Below are 25681 nucleotides of genomic sequence, written 5' to 3' on the forward strand. Positions count from 1 at the left end.
GGTTAAAATAATTACAAAGTTGCCTGTAAAATAAATATTAATCCTAAAATAGCTATAATATAATTATAATTTATATTGTAGCTATATTAGGATTTATTTTACAGGTAAGTATTTAGCTTTAAATAGGAATCATTTATTTAATAAGAGTTAATTTATTTTGTTAGATGTAAATTATATTTAAGTTAGGGGGGTGTTAGTGTTAGGGTTAGACTTAGCTTTAGGGGTTAATACATTTATTAGAATAGCGGTGAGCTCCGCTCGGCAGATTAGGGGTTAATAATTGAAGGTAGGTGTCGGCGATGTTAGGGAGGGCAGATTAGGGGTTAATACTATTTATTATAGGGTTAGTGAGGCGGATTAGGGGTTAATAACTTTATTATAGTAGCGCTCAGGTCCGCTCGGCAGATTAGGGGTTAATAAGTGTAGGCAGGTGGAGGCGACGTTCTGGGGGGCAGATTAGGGGTTAATAAATATAATATAGGGGTTGGTGGTGTTAGGGGTAGCAGATTAGGGGTACATAAGGATAACGTAGGTGGCGGCGCTTTGCGGTCGGAAGATTAGGGGTTAATTATTGTAAGTAGCTGGTGGCGACGTTGTGGGGGGCAGGTTAGGGGTTAATAAATGTAATACAGGGGTCGGCGGGGTTAGGGGCAGCAGATTAGGGGTACATAAGTATAACGTAGGTGGTGGTCGGCAGATTAGGGGTTAAAAATTTTAATCGAGTGGCGGCGATGTGGGGGGAGCTCGGTTTAGGGGTACATAGGTAGTTTATGGGTGTTAGTGTACTTTAGGGTACAGTAGTTAAGAGCTTTATAAACCGGCGTTAGCCAGAAAGCTCTTAACTCCTGCTATTTTCAGGCGGCTGGAGTTTTGTCGTTAGAGCTCTAACCCTCACTTCAGAAACGACTCTAAATACCAGCGTTAGAAAGATCCCATTGAAAAGATAGGATACACAAATGGCGTAGGGGGATCTGCGGTATGGAAAAGTCGCGGCTGAAAAGTGAGCGTTAGACCCTTTAATCACTGACTCCAAATACCAGCGGGCGGCCAAAACCAGCGTTAGGAGCCTCTAACGCTGGTTTTGACGGCTACCGCCGAACTCCAAATCTAGGCCATAATATGCCCTATTCACTTAAGCATTTGTCCAATTGGAGTACACTAAAAACTACAGATATATAAATGTTCTGATACAAGGTGAACACATATCTAATCTCGTTACTCTAAAACATACATATAGTATAAAAGAGTATATATATATACAAATAGTTCTACTTAAAGAATGAAACAACCCCTTTTAAGATAGTAGTATATCATATAAGAGAATGTATCAACAAATGTCCATCTATATTAATCTATCTATGACATCTATTTGTAGATGTATATTTGGCAGACTATTGTACACCTTTCCTATCACTCTCTGTGGATACTTTTCTCCAAACACAACAATATAGGTACTAAGTCTATCCTGCCCCCTATAGTTGACTAGAGGCATTGCATGTAGAGTAACATATATGCACAAGGTATAAGTAAGTGTGAAAACATAAACACGTGAAGCAGATATGTAGGGGAACGGTGGGACGTGGGGGACACCGTCCACAGACGGTTGAAAACAGAACATGTAGAGGGTACCAAGTTAAACCAGGGTTTACAGAAAACAGTAATGCACAGGCATCACCCATCATCTGTATGTTTAGGGAAGGAAAGGAAATATCACTGCCAGTGATTAATCAAGTCAAATTCTGAGTTGAAGCCCTCAGGTATTTGAGTTTTGAGTTTAAAGATCCAAAAGGTTTCTTGTCTGGCTAGGAGTTTATCTTTGTCACCTCCCCTAGGGGGCCTTCTTACTACTTCAATAGCCCTCCATTTAAATGTATTCACATTTCCTGAGTGGATCTCAATAAAATGTTTTGACAATGCTGAGCAAGTGACTTTGTTTTTAATATATCCTAGATGCTCCCGTATTCTGGTACGCACATCTCTACTGGTCATTCCTATGTATTGGCATTGATGTTGGGTACATTCAATTAAATATACTACATAGGGTGTAGAACATTTAATATGTCCCTTCGTTTCAAATCTTTGATTGGTTCTGCAAGAGTAAAACTCTCTACCCTCAACAATATAATCGCAGGCCTTGCATCTTCCATCCCCACACTTATATGTGCCCTGAACACTAAGCCATGATGCGGGCTGCTGTGTGAGTGGCAATTGAGTAGGAGGTAGTAGATTATCTAGTGTTATGTTTTTTGAGTATACACACTTAAAACCTTTATCTACCACTTCTTGTAATGCTTTATCGCCATGTAACATTGGGAAATATTTTTTGATTATTGCACAGATGTCATAAAACTCAGTAGAGTATTTTGTAATGAAAAGGGTTTTGTCCTCCCCTCTGCTTTTTGGCTTGGTACTTAAAGCATTCTGTCTGTCCACCCTGGCAACTTCCTGAGCCACGTTCTGCACCATTTCTGTCCGGTATCCCCTCTCCATCAACCGATTCACCATACACTTGCTTTCTTCAGTGAAATCTTTATCTGAACTACATATCCTTCTTGTGCGTAGTAGTTGTCCTCTCGTGATCCCCTTGAACACATGTCTGGGATGTGAACTTTTATTATGTAGCAGCGTATTACCACTTATTGGTTTTCTGTACAATTTAGTGTTAACCAATCCAGTATTTAAATCTCCTACCAGAGTGATATCCAAAAAGTTTATGGACGTCTTGTTCCAATCAAATGTAAATTGTACCCCATTATCACTGTGGTTCAGAAAATGCACGAAGTTTTCTGCATCCGAATTACTCGATGACCATACAATAAGTAGGTCATCTATAAATCGTTTATATAAGTGGATGTGTTCCTTGAAGGGGTTGCTATCTGCATATATAAAGGTTCTTTCCAGCCATCCCATAAATATGTTTGCATATGAGGGGGCAAATTTTGCCCCCATGGCAGTACCTTGCTTTTGCAGATAGCACACCCCCTCAAACTGAAAATAATTGTGTTCAAGTAAGAATTGGGTAACTCTAAGTATGTACAGCGTAGCTTCACTGTTTTTACCATAGATGGGTTCCACAAAATATTTAATAGCTCTAATTCCCATGTCCTGTGGGATGCTTGAATAAAGAGCTATTACATCTATGGTAAGCCAACTGTGTTCTGTGGACCACGAGAGTTCATCTACCAGGCGTAGTATATGTGTGGTGTCTTTGATAAGGAAACATATGTAGCAGAAGCTAGAAGGCAGCTAGAAAATACTGAAGTCTATTCCATATTACCTTTTGATCCAGTGAGGAAGTTCCAAAGAGAAGTATATGATCTTTTGGATGATGGTGTCAATGGTGGATTCTTGGACACGGATACCATGAGATATCTGTATGTAAGCAACCCTGTTACACCCCTTTTTCACCACTTGCCCAAAGTACACAAGGGTCTAACTAATATTAAAGGGAGACCCATTGTGTCTGGCATAGGCTCCCTTTTAGAACCGCTTTCTGAATGGCTTGATGCCATATTACAGCCCATTGTAGAATCTCTACATAGTTACATCAAAGACACCACACATATACTACGCCTGGTAGATGAACTCTCGTGGTCCACAGAACACAGTTGGCTTACATTTAGTTTAATTGTCTTTGCAATTTTAACCATCTATGCACTGTTATAAGTTAGTCCTAGCTTTCAACATTTGTCTGATATGTGTTTTCCAGCATGCCATGAGTTAAATGGGAAGTTCTAATAATGTTCTTTCCAAACCAATGAGAGAGACTAACACCCTTTTTAAATCACCTAAACTCAATTGTTATTAGGTTTATGATTACGGCCACAAGCCGAAACTAGTCAAACCCTTTCTTCTATGTTCTCATTTCCTGTGCTGCAGGATTTCTCTGATTTTATCCTGTTTTTGAATGAATAAATTTTGGACTTTTATTTTGGAGGAGGTCTGCGTTCTCTTTTTTCTATATATATATACTTTTATTAACAAATTATTTTGTGGTCTTGCTTATAGACTAATAATATATTTTTCATTGCAACATTAATAAAGTCTTCAGATTACCATCACTTTAATGCGCAATTGTTATATTATAAGAGAAGAGGTATTTTGTGTGAGATTTTGAAAGTAAAGTTTTTCTACTCGAGAGCAATTTACCAACGCTGAAAGTAAACTGTGATTCCCGTTGTGAAATTACTAGAAACCTACCAGTTACCCTGTTACACATATACAAATGAAAATCACTAATGCAATGGCTTTTCAGCAGGAATATCCCTTACAACCATTGTGCAGTGTACAATAGCAATTTACATGTGTAAAATAAATCTTTTCACTTCCAAAAGAATAGTACAACTTGTAAACGAATTAGTCATATCCTGTGCAGTTAATTTTGTTTATAAATAAAAACAGGCCTATAAAAAATGAATTTAGAAAAATTGTATAATGAACATTTTTTACAGTTTAATGCATATAAATTACATATCATACAGATATCTACAGTATACCCATAATGCCTTAGCATAAATGGATTATAGAATAATTATTTTGTTTTCCTTTTAAAAAAAAAACACAAAAAAAAAACAGATACCATTTACTTAACAACCTCTAAATGTATTTTTATTGTTAACACATAACAACTCAAAATACTATACTTTCAAAAATAGCCTTAATGAATATAGACCATTGTATATGGACTATGGACAATGTAAGTCTCCACTTTTATGTGTTTCCTATAATCCAGTTTTCCTGTTGGAGTGTATTAAATTTGTTTTATCATTTGAAATAGCTGATTTTTCCTGTTGTACCCACACCTATACTGTAAAATTCAATACTTAAGAGTAGTGATGTCACAAACTTAAAATTTTCCGTTCACGAATGGCGGCCTCGAACTTCCGCAACTGTTCGCGAACGAGCGAACCGCCATTGACTTCAATAGGCAGGCGAATTTTAAAACCCACAGGGTCTCTTTCTGGCCACAATAGTGATGGAAAAGTTGTTTCAAGGGGACTAACACCTGGACTGTGGCATGCCGGAGGGGGATCCATGGCAAAACTCCCACGGAAAATTACATAGTCGATGCAGAGTCTGTTTTTAAGCCATAAAGGGCATAAATCACCTAACATTCCTAAATTGTTTGGAATAACGTGGTTTAAAACATCAGGTATGATGTTGTATCGATCAGGTAGTGTAAGTGTTATGCCCGCTTCACAGTGACAGACCAAACTCCCCGTTTAACGCACCGCAAACAACCGCAAACAGTCCATTTGCACAACCACGAGATAGATTTGATAGATACATAGATACATAGATTAGATAGATAGATCAATACAAAATTTACACTACTGTTACAACAGATATGAGTGGTGGCACTAGTTGGCAAGTGGGCCTGGCACACACGCTGGCAGGCAGGCAACTGCTATTAGATTACACTAGCAGACTGATGTTTCACAGTCAAAAAAGTTTTTTTTTTAAATTTTACACTACTGTTACAACAGATATGAGTGGTGGCACTTAGCAAGTGGGCCTGGCACACACGCTGGCAGGCAGGCAACTACAATTAGATTACACTAGCAGACTGATGTTTCATAGTCAATTTTTTTTTTTTTTAAATTTACACTACTGTTACAACAGATATGAGTGGTGGCACTAGTTGGCAAGTGAGCCTGGCACACACGCTGGCAGGCAGGCAACTGCAATTAGATTACACTAGCAGACTGATGTTTCACAGTCAAAAATTTTTATTTTTTAAAAAAATTTACACTACTGTTACAACAGATATGATTGGTGGCACTAGTTGGCAAGTGGGCCTGGCACACACGCTGGCAGGCAGGTAACTGCTATTAGATTACACTAGCAGACTGATGTTTCACAGTCAAAAAAGTTTTTTTTTTTTAAATTTACACTACTGTTACAACAGATATGAGTGGTGGCACTGCAGGCAGGCAACTGCAATTAGATTACACTAGCAGACTGATGTTTCACAGTCAAATTACACAGGCAAAAAAAAAAAATGTTCTAGCCCTAAAAAGGACTTTTTTGGGGTGCTGTCCTTACAGCAGAGATCAGATGAGTCCTTCAGGACTGTAGTGGGCACTGAATACACTAGCCTAGCTATCAATTTCCCTATAAAATCAGCAGCAGCTACACTATCCCTCCTCTCACTAAGAATGCAGGATCAGAATGAATCTAAAATGGCTGCTGTCCAGGAGCTGGGAGGGTCTGGGAGGGAGTGTCTTCTGCTGATTGGCTGAAATGTGTCTGCAGACTGTGAGATACAGGGTCAAAGTTTACTCAATGATGACGAATAGGGGGCGGATCGAACATCCCATATGTTTGCCCACCGTGGCGAACGCGAACAAGCTATGTTCCCCGGGAACTATTCGCCGGCGAACTATTTGCGACATCACTACTTAAGAGTACTGATTATAGACAAACTGTGTCCCATTGTCCTCTCAAAGTATTGGTCTCACTGTGTATACAGTGAGGAAAAAATGAGAAAAAAAGATAAGGAGAATTTTGTGTGAAAAATAGAAATTAGCAGACAGCTATTTCATATACAAAATATATCAAAAGGAACAGTATCCTATAGATTTGAAACGTCTGCTGGTATTACAAGTAATTTTAATCACATCAAGGGGAAAATAATTTTAAAGTACAGTAAAATTGGTTTCCCCTTAATGTGTTCCAAATTACTTGTTATACCTACTGTAGTGTACTAAATTTAGGGAAATTGATCCTTCATATTTATTTTTGCATGTGAATTAGCAGTTTTTGCTCATTAAAATCATCACCTGTAGTTCTCCAGGACATGACCATAAAAATAGACCGAGTCTGCAGATAAAGCAGACCTGCTAACATTATTTATGTTAGGTCTTGAAATACTAATTATAGTGGGATTGACAAAACCCAACAAGAGATTTGTTAAAGGGACAATATACGCCAGCATTTGTTATTGTTTAAAAAGATATATAATCCCTTTATGACACATTCCCCAGTTTTCCATAACCAACACAGTTATATTAATATACTCTGTGATTATCTTGAATTTAAGCCTCTGCAACCTGCCACAGTTTTTTTAGTTCTTTTGACAGACTTGCATTTTAGCCAATCAGTACTTACTCAAACAACTCCATGGGAGTGAGCACAATGCTATCTATATGGCACGTATGAACTTTCTAGCTGTGAAAAACTGTCAAAGTGCACTGAGATAAGAGGTGGCCTTCAAGGGCTTAGAAATTAGCAAATGAACCTACCTAGGTTTAGCTTCCAACATAGAATACCAAAAAAAAACTAAGCAAATTGTATGATAAAAGTAAATTGGAAAGTTGTTTAACCCCTTAATGACCACAATGTACCCTGTATGTCACTGGTCGTTAAGGTTTTTTTCAGGACATAATAGCACAAGTCTAGCAAGTACACGCTATTAATGCCCTCCCTCCAGCAAACTTTGTGGAATACAGCAGTCTCAATGCTGGTGGCAAGACCGCGCTATAAAACAATCAAGTCCCCAAAAAAGGCCAGTGACATACAGGGTACGTCGCTGGTCCTTAAGGGGTTAAAATTGCATGTCCTATCTGTATCATGAAAGTTTAATTTTGAGTAGACTGTCGCTTTAATGCTATTGGTTCCTGTTTACATTTTTCTACAGATAAAACTTTGTTACTCATATTTTAGTGTAGGTGGGAACACAACAGGTAAGCATGGCTATTTCAAATCACAAAATAAAGGTAAACGTGTTATTTGCAAACAATTAAATACACTCCAACAGGTAACATGGACAATTGGGAACACATTCAAGGGGTGAAAATGCAAGGCTCCTTTGAGTACATCTAAACGTGTCATTAGTTTTTTTTTTTTTTATTATATGCCCAAAAACAATGATCTTTGTAAAAAGTCTTGAAATATTCTTAAAATAAAACCTTCAAGGCCAGTTATGTAGTTTCTGAAGTTCTATATGAGCCATCACAATGACTTTACCCAAGCTTTTCACTTTGGATAATATTTATAACATTAAAGGGACAGTAAGGTCATAATTAATAGCTTGCTTCTCTTGTTATCCTTTGCTGAAAGGTTTATCCTGGAAAGCTCCAGAGCAGCAAATAACCTAGGTTCTAGCTGCTGATTGGTGGCTGCATATATATACCGATTATCATTGGCTCACCCATGTGTTCAGCTAGAAACCAGTAGTGCATTGCTGCTCCTTCAACAAAAGATACCAAGAGAATTGTCCACATTCGAAATTTTGAATGTAACATTATATGTAACAAATACTATTCACAAGTTCAATAGTTCATGGGGATGGGAATTTAGTAAATTGATACATAATAGATACAAATATATCAATTTGAATGCTTCTATTTTGAATATGTATTGCATAATTCCAATATAACATTTAATATAGCCTTAGAAATACTATTACAAATATATCAGTTTAATGTTTCAAATTCTAATACTGCAAAATTAAAATTTAATTATTAGAAAAATTCAAATCAAATATCTCAAGAGGGTATTTGATAAGAGAGTAAACCAGAATGTTGTGGTGTCTTGAGTGGAATTGATACATTTTTGCAATGTTCTGCACATTAAATGCTAGATTACAAGTTGCGAGCTAAGGTTACCACGGGATGAGATAAGCAATATCATAACCGTGCTAATGCACATATTACAAATTGAAAGTGTTAGCGTCACTTTAGATCTAGTGTAAGGTTTAAAAAAGATTGTTGCACAAAACACATCACAAACACATATAAAAAAAAAAACTATTACACACATATATACATTTTATGATAAAAAAATCATAAAAATATTAATATTTTTTTTTTATAAGGGTTAAAAGGGATATGGAGTATTACAAAGTATTTTACTGGGAAGGACTATTATGTATGTGTATATATATATATATATTTCTAAATATGCGTGTGTATATATAGCGCATGAGCGATGTGTTAGTTTTTGTTTTTTAACAGCGCGTCCCATTGAAGTTAATAAAGTGGCAATATATCCGAAGTCCTGAAGTTAGCGGGCATCTAACTTTCATTCATGCACTAACTTTTTACTTTCAACTTGTTATACGCACGCTAACCCGGCTGCTTTAAAATTTTACTTTGAGCGCAGTTAGCGTGAGGAAAAAGTTAATTAGCGTGCCACTTGCAATCTGGCCCTAAATTGGTAGGATTTGTTAAGAGATTGGATGTGGTAGGTTAAAGGTTAAAGGGGCAATAAAGTCATAATCTGATATTTATGATTCAAACAGAGAGGCCTATGTATAAAAGGTCTTGCGCACCTTATCCGACAGTGCGGATCAGGTCCCCAAGACCTCGCTGAATGCGGAGAGCAAAACGCTCTCCGTATTCAGCATTGCACGGTACTCGATTGGGTTGAATTGTGGCGATTCCTGTCCCCCTGCTCTGAGCAGCGGTCTTTAGAAACACGGGCCCACAAGCTCCATACAGAGCTTGAATGATAAATGGGCCTCAGAGCATACAATTTTAAACAACTTTCCAATTTACTAATATTATTTAATGTGCTTCCTTCTCTTGTTTGCTTTTGCTGAAAGGTTTATCTAGGTAAGCTCAGGAGCAGCAAAGAACCTAGGTTCTAGCTGCTCATTGGTGGTTGCATATATATACAGATTGTCATTGGCTAACCCATGTGTTTAGTTAGAAACCAGTAGTGCATTGCTGCTCCTTCAACAAATGATACAAAGAGAATGAAACAAATATGATAAAAGTAAAGTAAACTGGAAAGTTGTTTAAAATTGTATGTTCTACCATAATCATGAAATAATAATTTTGGCTTTCATGTCCCTTTTCAGAGTCCTAAATATATTTAAAATTAGCAAAAAAGCATTACTTTGTCACATATACCACTTGCAACACAATATTCCATAAAGTATGGGGCATATTTATAAGGAACGTCGCTCTGTAACTTGTCCGCCTGCTCTGAGGCGGCGGACAGAAATCATTGCACGAGAACTGCATATGCTGTCGGCATTTATCAATGTGTAGTGATGTGCAGCGGGCATGATACGCTACTTCATATCATGTCGGTTTGCACATTGATACATATGCCCCTATGAGTATTATTCACCAAAAATAAACAATGATTGTGTTAATTTGCAAATAAATACATAAAAAAACCTAAAAGATATGACTGAGAATTAGACCAGCTCTCAAGGAAGGGACTTCTAAAAACTAAATCACAAAACAAGATGAATGAAGTGAAACCAGAGTGCACCCAAACTGCCAACACACACACCCCCTAAACAGAGATCAAATATTTAAAAATATGGAACGAGAACAAAATGAGCAAAACAAGGAGCTCTGTGAAATAAAAAAAAACTTCTAAATAGAATTTGTTCCAGATTACAGTAATCAATCAAACTCAAACCGTTAAAGAACTAACACAAGCATAGCCTAAATAGTTACCTCATTGCAAGGTATTGCTTATGTTTACAATGGCATCAGTTGTTTTCAGCAACTGGAACATTCAGGGTCTGACTGCTGCTGCTTTTAGATCTAAAACAAATGATCTAAACTTTATGCAACAAATCAAACACAGATATTGTTCTAAATATTCATGAACCACAGATACAGACATATGCTAATTTATAACAGTAGGTTATTTGTAATGTTTTATACACAGAAATGTAAATATGATAAACAGAGTAGTGCACTACAGGTCCAATAATAAGCATAAACAGGTATTTTAGCGATCCATCATCCTATTGAAACATGGATAGACGACTATTTACCTAAAAATAAAAGGATCAAGGTTTACTCATAGGTTAAATATATACCTCTAGATAGCCTACATTACACTATTAGATTAAAGGGACATTAAACCCCAAATTTTTCTTTTGTAATTCAAGTAGAAAATAGAATTTTAAACAACATTCCACTTTACTTCTATTATCTAATTTGCTTCATTCTTAAGATATCCTTTGTTGAAGAAATAGCAAGGCACATGGGTGAGCCAATCACACGACGCAGCTATGTGCAGCATTCAATCAGCAGCAACTGAGCCTATCTAGATATGCTTTTCAGCAAAGAATATCAAGAGAATGAAGCAAATTAGATAATAGCAGTAAATTAGAAAGGTGTTTCAAATGGCAAGCTCTTTCTAAATCATGAAAGAAACAATTTGGGTTTCATGTCCCTTTAACCTACTTTAAATCAAACAGTTCTGAATTCCTGTAAAGAAAGACAGTATTCTTTCATTATTTACTCAAAGTACTGATCTATTTAGAATAGCAGAGCCCGAATGTTTTTATATGTATGGACAGTCACTAATGGTGGGATAAGTGTGTACTCACATTTATGCTAAAGATAATACCAAAAAATAAACACTGATTACAACAGCAATTATAGCTAACAATTACATAGGTGAGGATTACCATTAATTTCTTTAATTTAACTCTATATAGTGTATACAGTATTTAGAAAATTTGGTACAAATACACGTTTTTTTACATGTGGAACACACTATAAACCTTGGCAGGTTGAAAGTCGCCTACAGGCCATAGTTTTGGCAGCCCTGATTTAGAATTTAATGTCAGGACAGGGAGAGAAGTAGACTAGGGGTTGAAAATCTATGCATATTTTTTCTGGCATGAGTTAAACAATACGTTACACCAAACATAGAAAACAGGCTCCTAATACATGCTGATAAAATCTTCCTGATCTCTCTATATAAAAAGGAACTGCTAGTGCATCTAATTAAAACAAATGTCATGTAAAACTAAATGGTGCATTGTTATGAGATCATAAGGTGATTTTAAACAGGCCAAAAGTGAACTTAAGGATAGAGCAGAGCCTTATTTGCAATGTAAAAACGGTGATAATGAATAATACCTACCTTAGAGCAGAATGATATGTACTAGTAATTTATCCAGATCTCAAAAAATAGGATGGACTCTCAGGAGAAATAATGCACTTGGAATTCTCTAATTACCCTCTAAACAATGCATATTGAGTAGTACAGGGATAATTATTCCTACTTTCAATGCACACAAAATCATTAGACTACTTAACACCTAACATTAACTCACAGTCCTACGACTATGGGGCCAGATTACAAGTGGCGTACTAATGATAGCTCACAATATCGCTGGACAGTGCTAACATTAGCTTGTGGATTAATATATAAGTCCTTTACCAGAGATGGTATAGTGCAGCTGACATTGGCTAGTGCAACCTATACTTCCAAAAGAGTTTGCGAACATTCCAACTTCCACTCATAATACAAGTTGAAAGCTATAGTTTGCACTTGAGTGAAAGCCAAAAGTGCGCTAGAATACATAGCACGACTTGAGACCTGAAATAAATTGTAATGGTTAAAAAAAGCTGCACAAAACACATTCAAATAAACATACTCATATACACAATTTTTAATAAAAAATATATAAATGAAATATTAATGAAATTAGTTTACAGGGGTTAAAAGGTATATGGTATATGGCAAGGTGTGCCGGGGGTAAATACTGTGGTTCTGCTGCTGGCCTTTCTAATCCTGAGGGAGAGAAAAGGAGTGAGGGCTAATCTCAGCTCTCCCGCACACCATATTTTGTGGCAGGTAACTGACAGTCCCTACTCCAAGGAGGTCTTCTTGTCGTGCGTTAGAGGCTATGCGGTGCTAACGAGCAGTTTTCTCTCACCGCTCACTTACCTGCAGCGCTTGTATTACAGGTTTTTACAAACCTCGCGTTAAAAGGCAAGAAGTGAGGGTTGAGCAAAATTTTGCTCATTACCGCACTTCAATACCAGTGCTGCTTAAGTCAGCGGTGAGCTGGTCGTACGTGCTCGTGCACGATTTCCCCATAGGAATTAACGGGGAGAGCCGGCTGAGAAAAAGTCTAACACCTGCAAAAAAGCAGCGTAAAGCTCCTTAACGCAGCCCCATTGATTCCTATGAGGAAATAAAAGTTATGTCTACACCTAGCACCCTAACATGAACCCCGAGTCTAAACTCCCCTAATCTTACACTTATTAACCCCTAATATGCCGCCCCGACATCGCCGCCACCTGCATTATATTTATTAACCCCTAATCTGCCGCTCCGGACACCGCCGCCACCTACATTATACTTATGAACCCCTAATCTGCTGCCCCAACATCGCAGCCACCTATATTATATATATTAACCCCTAATCTGCTGCCCCAATGTCGCCGCCACCTACCTACACTTATTAACCCCTAATCTGCCGCCCCCAACGTCACCACCACTATACTAAATGTATTAACCCCTAAACCTAAGTCTAACCCTAACCCTAACACCCCCTAACTTAAATATAATTTAAATACATATAAAATAAAATTACTATAATCAACTACATTATTCCTATTTAAAACTAAATACTTACCTGTAAAATAAACCCTAAGCTAGCTACAATATAACTAATAGTTACATTGGGGGGTAGTTATCAACGTGTCAACTTTCCTGCCTTCGCCGGCCCAATACACCCGCCTAAGCTCGCCTACCATTGCCGCCGCAGACCTGAAAAAATTTGCCTAAGTTATCAATAAATCTGTCAAAAAGCCGCGCACCAAGTACGGGGCGATGAGCAGCGGACTGTGATAGTTATCACTCATCCGATCTCGCTGCTCTTCGGCTTTTCTACAGCTTTATTACTAGCCTGTCACTAAGCACCCACACTAACTACACTGTTCTACTCCCTATACCGGCGCCCTCGGAGCCTCCCGCAACTTTTTTTTTTTTTTAACATGTTTATTTAGTTTTCATCCATATCAACACAAATAACCAGAGCTCATTTGCTCATATTGTGCACCGCGCAGGGTAAACATTTTTCAGTCATTTGAGCAAAATATAATAGAGCACATATGCTCAAATTATGCACCACGCAGGATACAACAAAATCAGTGCCATGCTTTATATTGTATAACACAGATCATCAAGAAAAAAAAAAGAAAAAGCAAAAACTACTGTTTACTCCATAAAGAGCAAGAAAAAAAGGAAAAGAAAGAAGAGAAAGAAAAAAAAAGAGAAAGAAAAAAAAAAAAAAAAAAAGGGAGATCCCCCCCACCTTACCCCCTCCCCTTCCACCCACTCCTCCCCCATGCTGCAAAGGTCTCAGATCCATCAATACCAGATACTGGGAATATTTCCCTTAATATCAAACCTTCAAAATATTCTGTTTTATGAAACGCTTTGGTGAGGATATATTGTAAAGAGAGTGGATATGTCTGTATAATTTTTACCCATTTATTAAAAAAGCGTTGAATTTGTTTATTATGTAAATTTGAGATATTATATTGTTCAAACAAAATCTGTTGTCTCACCGCTTCTAAAAATAACTTAAAGGGAGGTGATCTCCTGTGTTTCCAGTTTCTTAATATTAGATTGCGAACAATTAGTATAATGGTGTTGATCAGATCATAGTTCTGAGCTTCTGTATTTAAAAGGAAGATAGATCTAGGCTCAAGAACAGAACACTCAGGAAAAAATTTAATTAACCAAAAATTGACCTTCTGCCAAAATTGTCTTATTTTTGGACAGTACCAAAAACAATGCATAAGGTCTGCCCTAACCATAGAGCATTTATAACAACTTCCACTGCTTTCCGAGGACCATAGTGCTAATCTTTTCGGTGAAATATATGCATTGTTAAGTAATTTTAAATGGGATTCATGCCAGGAGGAACGAAGGGGAGCTTCAATCAGCCATTTAATACCTTTTTTAATATAGTCACCACTGATCTCTGGAAAGAATTTTGCCCAGTATATTGTATATTGTTCAAGATTTAATTGTCCTTGCTTTGCCAATATAATTTTGTAAAGCAATGAAATTGAATGTTTTCCTTGGTTATATAAATTAATATAGTCTCCGATCTCTTCAAAACCTTCCGCCCATCTCCCAACCTGTAATTTCTTATTTATAAAGTGGCGTGCCTGTAGGTAGGCAAAAAAGCTTTTATTAGGAAGGTCAAATTCACTAGCAATACTCTCAAAGGTTCTTATATTAAATCTCTCGTCAAGAAGGTTTATTAACTTAGTAAGCCCTTTATCAGCCAATTCTTTAAATACCTTATAGTAACATCCAGATAGAAACTCAGGATTTCCTCTAATTGGTAAAAAGTAAGATGTGTGAAAATTGATTTTAAGACATTTACATAACATTTGCCATGCCTTAACCACATTATATAGACTAGTAACCCTTTTGATGTTATCTGGGAGCTGTGAGGAGATACAGTGTAAAATTGCCTTACATGAAAAAGGATGTATCATAGTCTCTTCTAAAGTTATATTGGTTATCACCTCGGAAGACTGGAGCCAGTCAACCCCATTTCGTGCTAGAATTGCCATATTATATAGCTTAATGTCTGGAAAAGCCAGGCCCCCAAGCTCCTTATGCTGAGATAATTTTTTGATAGCAATCATCTGCCTCGATTTACTCCACAAAAATTTAGCACATATTTGGTTAAACATTTTAATATCTTTTGCCTTAATAAATAATGGGAGATTATTCATAACATAGATTATCTGGGGGAACAGAATTGTTTTTATCATCACTACTTTAGCTGACAAGGAAATTGGAAGCAGTGCCCATTGTTGCAACTTGGTTTTAATCCGCAAAAAGAAAGGCGTGAAATTAAGTCTATACCAACAATTTGGATCTTTATGCAATATAATTCCTAGGTATCTGAAACTCTGAACCTCCTTTAGGTTATATTGCGTCCGGCTGTCTTTATTTTTATGTATCCATAATATCTCTGATTTTATGTTGTTCACTTTATAACCAGAAATACTACTGAACAGTTCTAATGCACTGAACGCTATTGGAATGTTTCTATGTGTCCGTTTAAAATATAAAAGTAAGTCATCGGCATAAAGAGACAATACATATTTCTGGGCCCCAAACTTTATCCCCTCTAACTCTTGTCTAAGATAAATTGCAAGTGGTTCAATGGCCACATTAAATAGCAGGGGGGATAATGGACACCCCTGACGTGTTCCTTTCTCTAGTTTAAAGAAAGGTGTTTGGGTATTATTAACCAATATAGAGGAAATTGGATAGTTATATATATTTTTGATAAATTCAATCATATTACCCGAAAAACCAAATTTTGCTAAAGCCATATATAAATGATCCCATATTATAGAGTCGAATGCCTTCTCCGCGTCGACCACAACCATAGCAAGATCGTCTTGATATGTTGACTTTTCCTTGTGCAGTTTATTCCAAAAATATTCTATTATCATATATGTCTTACGAATGTTTTTTGTAGGTGATCTGTTACACATGAAACCAGATTGATCTTGGTGGATAATTTTTTGGAGTACTTCCTTAAGTCGGTTCGCAATTATTGAAGTTAATAGTTTATAATCTATATTCAACAAGGAAATAGGTCTATATGACCCAGGATCTGATAGATTTTTACCTTTTTTAGGAATAAGGGTTATGGTCGACGCTGAGAAGAATCGCGACATTGCTTTCCCCCGGGCAAAATATTCATTAAATAAACAAACTCTGCCGGAATTTGATCTGGCCCAGGCGCTTTTCCTAATTTCATTTCTTCAATTGCCTTCATAACTTCGGTTGGGGAAATAGGGGCATTAGTCAAATTGACTTGCTCTAAAGTAATCTGCGGACAAGTAATCTTATCCCAAAACATCTTGCTAGCTTCTGTGTCTATGGATTTGGCAGCATATATATCCTTATAATAATCTACAAAAACCTTACTGATATCAGCCGCCTGAGTGTAATTCTGACCTTCCACGATGATATTCTCAATCATATTTTTCTGATTCCTAGTTTTATCTAGTCTAGCAAGAAATTTAACTGATCTACCATATCGGCCACCATAGATAGCATTCAGTCTGGCCTCCTGTTGCGTCATTTTTGAACGCAGAAACAAATCTCTTTCTTGCCGTGCAGTACAGTATTTATCCCAATATTTCTTTAATGGATTCTTTAGGTAATTCTGGTATGCCCTAGAGACAGTTTTTGTCAATTGAGTTTCCCGTGCTCTGGACTTTTTTTTTAGTATAATCATATATAATTTAATCTCCCCCCTTAAGTAAGCTTTTGCAGCCTCCCAAAACACCTCATAATTATTTGCATAATCTTGATTATTAATACAGTATTCACGCCATTTAATCTTTATCCAGTTTTGAAATGATCTATCATTTATCATGTGTTTCGGGAAGTAAAAATTGTTTCCAGAGCTTCCCTGAGGACCTCTAGCTCCTACAGACAGTATTAATACAGCATGATCTGATATTATGATTTCGCCGATTTCTGCAGAGACATCGTCTCTCAGCAGAGCGTTAGAGATTAAAAAAAAATCAATCCGAGCAAAAGATCTATGTGCACGTGACTCACACGTAAAACTTTTTCCATCAGGATGATGTATGCGCCATATGTCATGTAACTTTAAATCTTTACATATTTGAAAGAATAGTTTGGAATTCTGTGGTGGCCTGCCCCACTGCCTATGTGGGAATCTATCTAACAATGGTATTGGGGTTAAATTAAAATCGCCTGCAAGTATTATGTTAGGTGTATCATACAAAATTAATCTTGCAATAATCTCATCCCAAAACCTTTGATCTGAAGTATTAGGGCCATAAATATTACACAATACGTATTTTTCCTTTAAAATTTCTACTGTAAGAATTATCCATCTGTCATTACTATCTACTTGTATGTCCTGGATACTATACTCCAGATCCTTGCTGATTAAAAAAGCAACCCCTCTTTTCCTCCTGGCACAATCTGATGCTATAACTTGTCCAACCCATTTACATTTCAGTTTCTGGGCTTCTACATTCTTAAGATGTGTTTCCTGGACTAGGGCAATATCGGGTTTTAATTTGGCTAGATGTTTGATCATTAGCTTCCTCTTTTTAGGTGATGATATCCCACCTATATTCCACAAAATAAACTTAATCTTCCTCATCTAATCACCTGTGTTTGTTATACTTGCCGAAATCTAGGACGAAATAAGTCATTATAAATATATGTGCGTGCAAGGGTGGAGGGAGGCGGTACTGTAAGAGGAGGAGAGGAGGGAGGAGGAAGGAAAGAGAAAAAAAAAAAAAAAGAAAGACCATAACAATTAAAAACATTGAGACCTCTGAGGCCATTCATCTACAAGATCTGATATGTATTTCCCAATTACCCATGTTCGGTTTCAAGACACCTGCCTATTTTTGCAGAAATCTCTAGCTTCTATTTCACTGCTTATAACTACTAAAATAACAACTAAATAAAGTTACTAACCCCTAAACCGCCGCTCCTAGGCCCCGCCGCAACTATAATAAATGTATTAACCCCTAAGCCACAACCTACATTATACCTAGTAAACCCTATCCTGCCCCCCCCTATACCGCCGCCCTCTATAATAAAGTTATTAACCCCTATCCTGCTGATCCCGCACCTCGCCGCAACTAAATAGTTTAACCCCTAAACCGCCGCTCCCGGACCCTGCCGCAACCTATATTAAACTAATTAACCCCTAATCTGCCCCCCCTACACCGTCGCCACCTATAATACATTTATAAACCCTTATCCTGCCCCCCCTACACCCCCGCCACTGTAATAAATGTATTAACCCCTAAACCTAAGTCTAACACTAACCCTAACACCCCCCTTAACTTAAATATTAATTAAATATATCTAAATAATATTTCTATTATTAACTAAATTAATCCTATTTAAAACTAAATACTTACCTTTAAAATAAACCCTAATATAGCTACAATATAAATAATAATTATATTGTAGCTATCTTAGGATTTATTTTTATTTTATAGGTAACTTTCAATTTATTTTAACTAGGTACAATAGCTATTAAATAGTTATTAACTATTTAATAGCTACATAGCTAAAATAAAGAGAAATTTACCTGTAAAATAAAAACTAACCTAAGTTACAATTACACCTAACACTACACTATACTTTAATAAATTATTCCTATTTAAAACTAAATACTTACCTGTAAAATAAACCCTAAGATAGCTACAATGTAATTAATAATTACATTGTAGCTATTTTAGGATTTATATTTATTTTACAGGTAACTTTGTATTTATTTTAGCTAGTTAGGATAGTTATTAAATAGTTATTAACTATTTAATAACTACCTAGCTAAAAGAAATACAAAATTACCTGTAAAATAAATCCTAACCTAAGTTACAATTAAACCTAACACTACACTATCATTACATTAATTAAATAAATTAACTACAAATAACTACAATTAAATACAATTACATAAACTAACTAAAGTACAAAAAATAAAAAAAGCTAAGTTACAAAAAATAAAAAAAATAAGTTACAAACATTTAAAAAAATATTACAACAATTTTAAGCTAATTACACCTAATCTAAGCCCCCTAATAAAATAACAAAGCCCCCCAAAATAAAAAAATTCCCTACCCTATTCTACATTAAAAAGTTCAAAGCTCTTTTACCTTACCAGCCCTTAAAAGTGCCTTTTGTGGGGCATGCCCCAAAGAAAACTGCTCTTTTGCCTGTAAAAGAAAAATACAACCCCCCAACATTAAAACACACCACCCACATACCCCTAATCTTACCCAAACCCCCCTTAACCCCTTAATGACCACAATGTACCCTGTATGTCACTGGTCGTAAAGGGTTTTTTCAAGACATAATAGCACAAGTCTAGCAAGAAGACACTATTAATACCCTCCCTCCAGCAGGCTTTGTGGAATAGAGCAGTCTCAATGCTGGTGGCAAGACCACGCTATAAAACAATCAAGTCCCAAAAAATGGCCAGTGACATACAGGGTACGTCGCTGGTCCTTAAGGGGTTAAAATAACCTAACACTAATCCCCTGAAGATCATCCTACCTTGAGTCGTCTTCACTCAGCCGAGCCACCGATGGAACTGAAGAGGAGATCCGGAGCGGCAGAAGTGATCCTCCAAGGGGCGCTGAAGAAGTCTTCCATCCGATGAAGTGATCCTCCAGGCGGCGCTGAAGAAGTCTTCCATCCGGGCGATGTCATCTTCCAAGCGGCGCTGAAGAAGTCTTCTATCCGGGCGATGTCATCTTCCAAGCGGGGTCTTCAATCTTCTTTCTTCAGGATCCATTTTCATCCCGCCGACGCGGAACATCCTTCTTTCCCAATGGACTACCGACGAATGAAGGCTCCTTTAAGGGACGTCATCCAAGATGGCGTCCCTTCAATTCCGATTGGCTGATAGGATTCTATCAGCCAATCGGAATTAAGGTAGGAAAAATCTGATTGGCTGATTGAATCAGCCAATCAGATTGAAGTTCAATCTGATTGGCTGATCCAATCAGCCAATCAGATTGAGCTTGCATTCTATTGGCTGTTCCAATCAGCCAATAGAATGCGAGCTCAATCTGATTGGCTGATTCTATCTCCTATCAGCCAATCGGAATTGAATGGACGCCATCTTGGATGACGTCCCTTAAAGGAGCCTTCATTCGTCGGTAGTCCGTCAGGAAAGAAGGATGTTCCGCGTCGGCGGGATGAAGATGGATCCTGAAGAAAGAAGATTGAAGACCCCGCTTGGAAGATGACATCGCCCGGATAGAAGAATTCTTCAGCACCGCCTGGAGGATCACTTCATCGGATGGAAGACTTCTTCAGCACCCCTTGAAGGACCACTTCTGCCGCTCCGGATCTCCTCTTCAGTTCCATCGGTGGCTCGGCTGAGTGAAGACGACTCAAGGTAGGATGATCTTCAGGGGATTAGTGTTAGGTTATTTTAAGGGGGGTTTGGGTTAGATTAGGGGTATGTGGGTGGTGGGTTTTAATGTTGGGGGGGTTGTATTTTTCTTTTACAGGCAAAAGAGCAGTTTTCTTTGGGGCATGCCCCACAAAAGGCCCTTTTAAGGGCTGGTAAGGTAAAAGAGCTTTGAACCTTTTTAATGTAGAATAGGGTAGGGAATTTTTTTATTTTGGGGGGCTTTAGGTTAGGATTTATTTTACAGGTAATTTTGTATTTCTTTTAGCTAGGTAGTTATTAAATAGTTAATAACTATTTAATAACTATTCTAACTAGCTAAAATAAATACAAAGTTACCTGTAAAATAAATATAAATCCTAAAATAGCTACAATGTAATTATTAATTACATTGTAGCTATCTTAGGGTTTATTTTACAGGTAAGTATTTAGTTTTAAATAGGAATAATTTATTAAAGTATAGTGTAGTGTTAGGTGTAATTGTAACTTAGGTTAGTTTTTATTTTACAGGTAAATCTCTCTTTATTTTAGCTAGGTAGCTATTAAATAGTTAATAACTATTTAATAGCTATTGTACCTAGTTAAAATAAATTGAAAGTTACCTGTAAAATAAAAATAAATCCTAAGATAGCTACAATATAATTATTATTTATATTGTAGCTATATTAGGGTTTATTTTAAAGGTAAGTATTTAGTTTTAAATAGGATTAATTTAGTTAATAAGAGAAATATTATTTAGATTTATTTAATTAATATTTAAGTTAGGGGGGTGTTAGGGTTAGTGTTAGACTTAGGTTTAGGGGTTAATAAATTTATTACAGTGGCGGCGGTGTAGGGGGGGCAGGATAGGGGTTAATAAATGTATTATAGGTGGCGACGGTGTAGGGGGGGGGCAGATTAGGGGTTAATAAGTTTAATATAGGTTGCGGCGGGGTCCGGGAGCGGCGGTTTAGGGGTTAAACTATTTATTTAGTTGCGGCGAGGTCCGGGATCGGCAGGATAGGGGTTAATAACTTTATTATAGAGGGCGGCGGTATAGGGGGGCAGGATAGGGGTTAATAACTTTATTATAGAGGGCGGCGGTATAGGGGGGCAGGATAGGGGTTACTAGGTATAATGTAGGTTGCGGCGGTGTCCGGGAGCGGCGGTTTAGGGGTTAATACATTTATTATAGTTGCGGCGGGGTCAGGGAGCAGCGGTTTAGGGGTTAATATGTATAGAGCAGCTTGCGGTGGGCTCCGGGAGCGGCGGTTTAGGGGGTAATAACTTTATTTAGTTGCGGCGGTGTAGGGGGGGCAGATTCGGGGTGTTTAGACTCGGGGCACATGTTAGGGTGTTAGGTGTAGACAGCTCCCATAGAAATCAATGGGATGTCTGGCAGCAGCGAACTTGTACTTTCGCTATGGTCAGACTCCCATTGATTTCTATGGGATCCGCCGCCTCCAGGGCGGCGGATTGAAAACCAGGTACGCTGGGCCGGAAAAGTGCCGATGGTACCTGCTAGTTTTTTGATAACTAGCAAAAGTAGTCGGATTGTGCCGCACTTGTGTGCGGAACATCTGGAGTGACGTAAGAATCGATCTGTGTCGGACTGAGCCCGGCGGATCGAAGCTTACGTCACAAAATTCTACTTTTGCCGGTCTCTAGCCTTTGATAACTAAGGCGAATCAGCCTCATCACAAATACGCTGCAGAATTCCAGCGTATTTGAGGTTGACGGCTTGATAACTACCCCCCATTGTATCTATCTTAGGGTTTATTTCTATTTTACAGGCACGTTTGTATTTATTTTAACTAGGTACAATAGTTATTAAATAGTTATTAACTATTTAATAACTACCTAGCTAAAATAAATGCAAAAGTACCTGTAAAATAAAACCTAACCTAAGTTACAATAACACCTAAAACTACACTATAATTAAATACATTTACTAAATTAAATACAATTACCTAAATTAAATTAAATTAGCTAAAGTACCAAAACAAACAAACACTAAATTACAGAAAATAATAAACCAATTACAGATATTTAAACTAATTACACCTAATCTGATAGCCCTATTAAAATAAAAAAGCCCCCCCAAAATAAAAAAAAACTCCTAGCCTAAACTAAACTACCAATAGCCCTTAAAAGGCCCTTTTGCGGGGCATTGCCCCAAAGTAATCAACTCTTTTACCTGTAAAAAAAATACAAACAACCCCCCCCAACAGTAAAACCCACCACCCACACAACCAACCCCCCAAATAAAATACTATCTAAAAAAAACTAAGCTCCCCATTGCCCTGAAAAGGGCATTTGGATGGGCATTGCCCTTAAAAGGGCAGTTAGCCCTTTTGCAGGCCCAAACCCTAACCTAAAAATAAAACCCACCCAATACACCCTTAAAAAAAACCTTACACTAACCCCCTGAAGATCGACTTACAGTTCTGAAGACCGGACATCCATCCTCAAGGAAGCGACAGAAGTCTTCATCCAACCGGGCCGAAGTCCTCAACGAAGCCGGGAGAAGTCTTCATCCATGCCGGGTGAAGTGGTCCTCCAGACGGGCAGAAGTCTTTATCCAGATGGCATCTTCTATCTTCATCATCCGACGCAGAGCGGGTTCATCTTTTAGACATCCGACGCGGAGCATCCTCTTCAAATGAAGTCTTCTTACTGAATGACGGTTCCATTAAGTGACGTCATCCAAGGTGGCATCCCTTAGATTCCGATTGGCTGATAGAACTCTATCAGCCAATAGGAATTAAGGTAGAAAAAATCCTACTGGCTGATGCAATCAACCAATAGGATTGAAGTTTTACTGTTGATTGGGTTGTTTGTATTTTTTTTTACAGGTAAAAGAGCTGATTACTTTGGGGCAATGCCCCGCAAAAGGTCCTTTTAAGGGCTATTGGTAGTTTCGTGTTTTTTTTTATTTGGGGGGGGGGGGCTTTTTTAATTTTGATAGGGCTATTAGATTAGGTGTAATTAGTTTAAATATCTGTAATTTGTTTATTATTTTCTGTAATTTAGTGTTTGTTTTTTTTGTACTTTAGCTAATTTAATTTAGGTAATTGTATTTAATTTAGTAAATTTATTTAATTGTAGGGTTAGGTTAGGTGTTATTGTAACTTAGGTTAGGTTTTATTTTACAAGTACTTTTGAATTTATTTTAGCTGGGTAGTTAGTAAATAGTTAATAACTATTTAGTAACTATTCTACCTAGTTAAAATAAATACACACTTGCCTGTAAAATAAAAATAAACCCTAAGCTAGCTACAATGTAACTTTTAGTTATACTGTAGCTAGCTTATGGTTTATTTTATAGGTAAGTATTTAGTTTTAAATAGGAATAGTTTAGTTAATGATAGTAATTTTATTTAGATTTATTTAAATTATATTTAAGTTAGGGTTAGACTTAGGTTTAGGGGTTAATAAATTTAGTATAGTGGTGGCGACGTTTGGGGCGGCAGATTAGGGGTTAATAAGTGTAGGTAGGAGGCGGCGATGTTAAGGATGGCAGATTAGGGGTTAATAATATTTAACTAATGTTTGCGAGGCGGGAGTACGGCGGTTAATATGTTTATTATAGTGGCGGCGACATTAGGGGCGGCAGATTAGTGGTTAATAAGTGTAGGTAGGTTGCGGCAACATTGGGGGTGGCAGATTAGGGGTAAATAAATATAATGTAGGTGTCGGCGATGTTGGGGGCAGCAGATTAGGGGTTCATAAATATAATGTAGGTGGCGGCGTTGTCCGGAGCGGCAGATTAGGGGTTAAAAATTTAATTTTAGTGTTTGCGATGCGGGAGGGCCTCCGTTTTAGGGGTTAATAGGTAGTTTATGGGTGTTAGTGTACTTTTTAGCACTTTAGTTATGAGTTTTAAGTTACGGCGTTGTACCATAAAACTCTTAACTACTGACTTTTAAATGCGTTAGGAATCTTGACAGGGTAGGGTGTACTGCTCACTTTTTGGCCTCCCAGGACAGACTCGTAATACCGGCGCTATGGAAGTCCCATAGAAAAAAGGCTTTACAAAGTTTACGTACGTCGTTTTGCGGTAAGGCCAAAGAAGTGTGCGGTGCCCCTAAACCTTCAAGACTCGTAATAGCAGTGGTAGTGAAAAAGCAGTGTTATCGGATCGGGATGATTGCAGGTGGCTAAAAGGTGGCTGAGAAGTTAAGGAGCAGCGTTGTTACGCTGCTTCTTAACTTCCGTTTCAGGCTTGCTGCTTGTTAAATCTACCCCTTGGTATTATGTTAAACCAATTAGAGAAGGGGAATGCAGTTGCAGCTTTCAGGAGGAAGTGTTTTTAACATATAGCACTGAGACTGTATGATGTACTGAGGGGGTGATAAATTTAAGCTACCTGGGGGCGGAGCCAGCTACTAACGCAGCCAGACGTGTTACTGTGAAGCTCCGGGCTTTCAGCTATGAATTTGAGGCTAATTTATATATAATAAGCCTGAATTTCTACCACTCTCCCAGATAATATAAATACTGGCTATTCCAAGCTATAGGAAGAGAAAAGAGCACCATAACGAGGATATTCCATTAATATTCCCTCTTCAGATACGTCACGTGGAGCTTCCGAATATCATATACACTTCATTGATACGGCTAAAATGGAGGCCTTACAAGCCTGGGAGCAACGCATTCATCGACTACTGGAGGAGCATTTTCAGAGTATGACTGACGACATACTATCGCTTTTAGCTTCCCTAACAAAGCAGGAGCCCAGGTGCACTGACCCTATACTAATCGGTCACAACAACGCTATTAGCCAGCTGTATGGAAGCAGGAGACTGAGACGGAGACGGCTCCTTTATTACCTGAGGGCAACATAAATATTCAGCCACCGGAGTCATTTCAACTTGCAGATCCCATGAGCTCTTCACCCGCCCGGGCCCTGGGGGATGCTGCCGGCCCATGGGGCAGGGAGATACATATTGAGACTAGTGATCCGACAGCCTATACTGATCCGTGGGCGGCTCCTAGCTTTCACCATTACAA

This window comes from Bombina bombina, chromosome 3 (assembly GCF_027579735.1).
Source record: "Bombina bombina isolate aBomBom1 chromosome 3, aBomBom1.pri, whole genome shotgun sequence".
Lineage (NCBI taxonomy): Eukaryota > Metazoa > Chordata > Amphibia > Anura > Bombinatoridae > Bombina > Bombina bombina.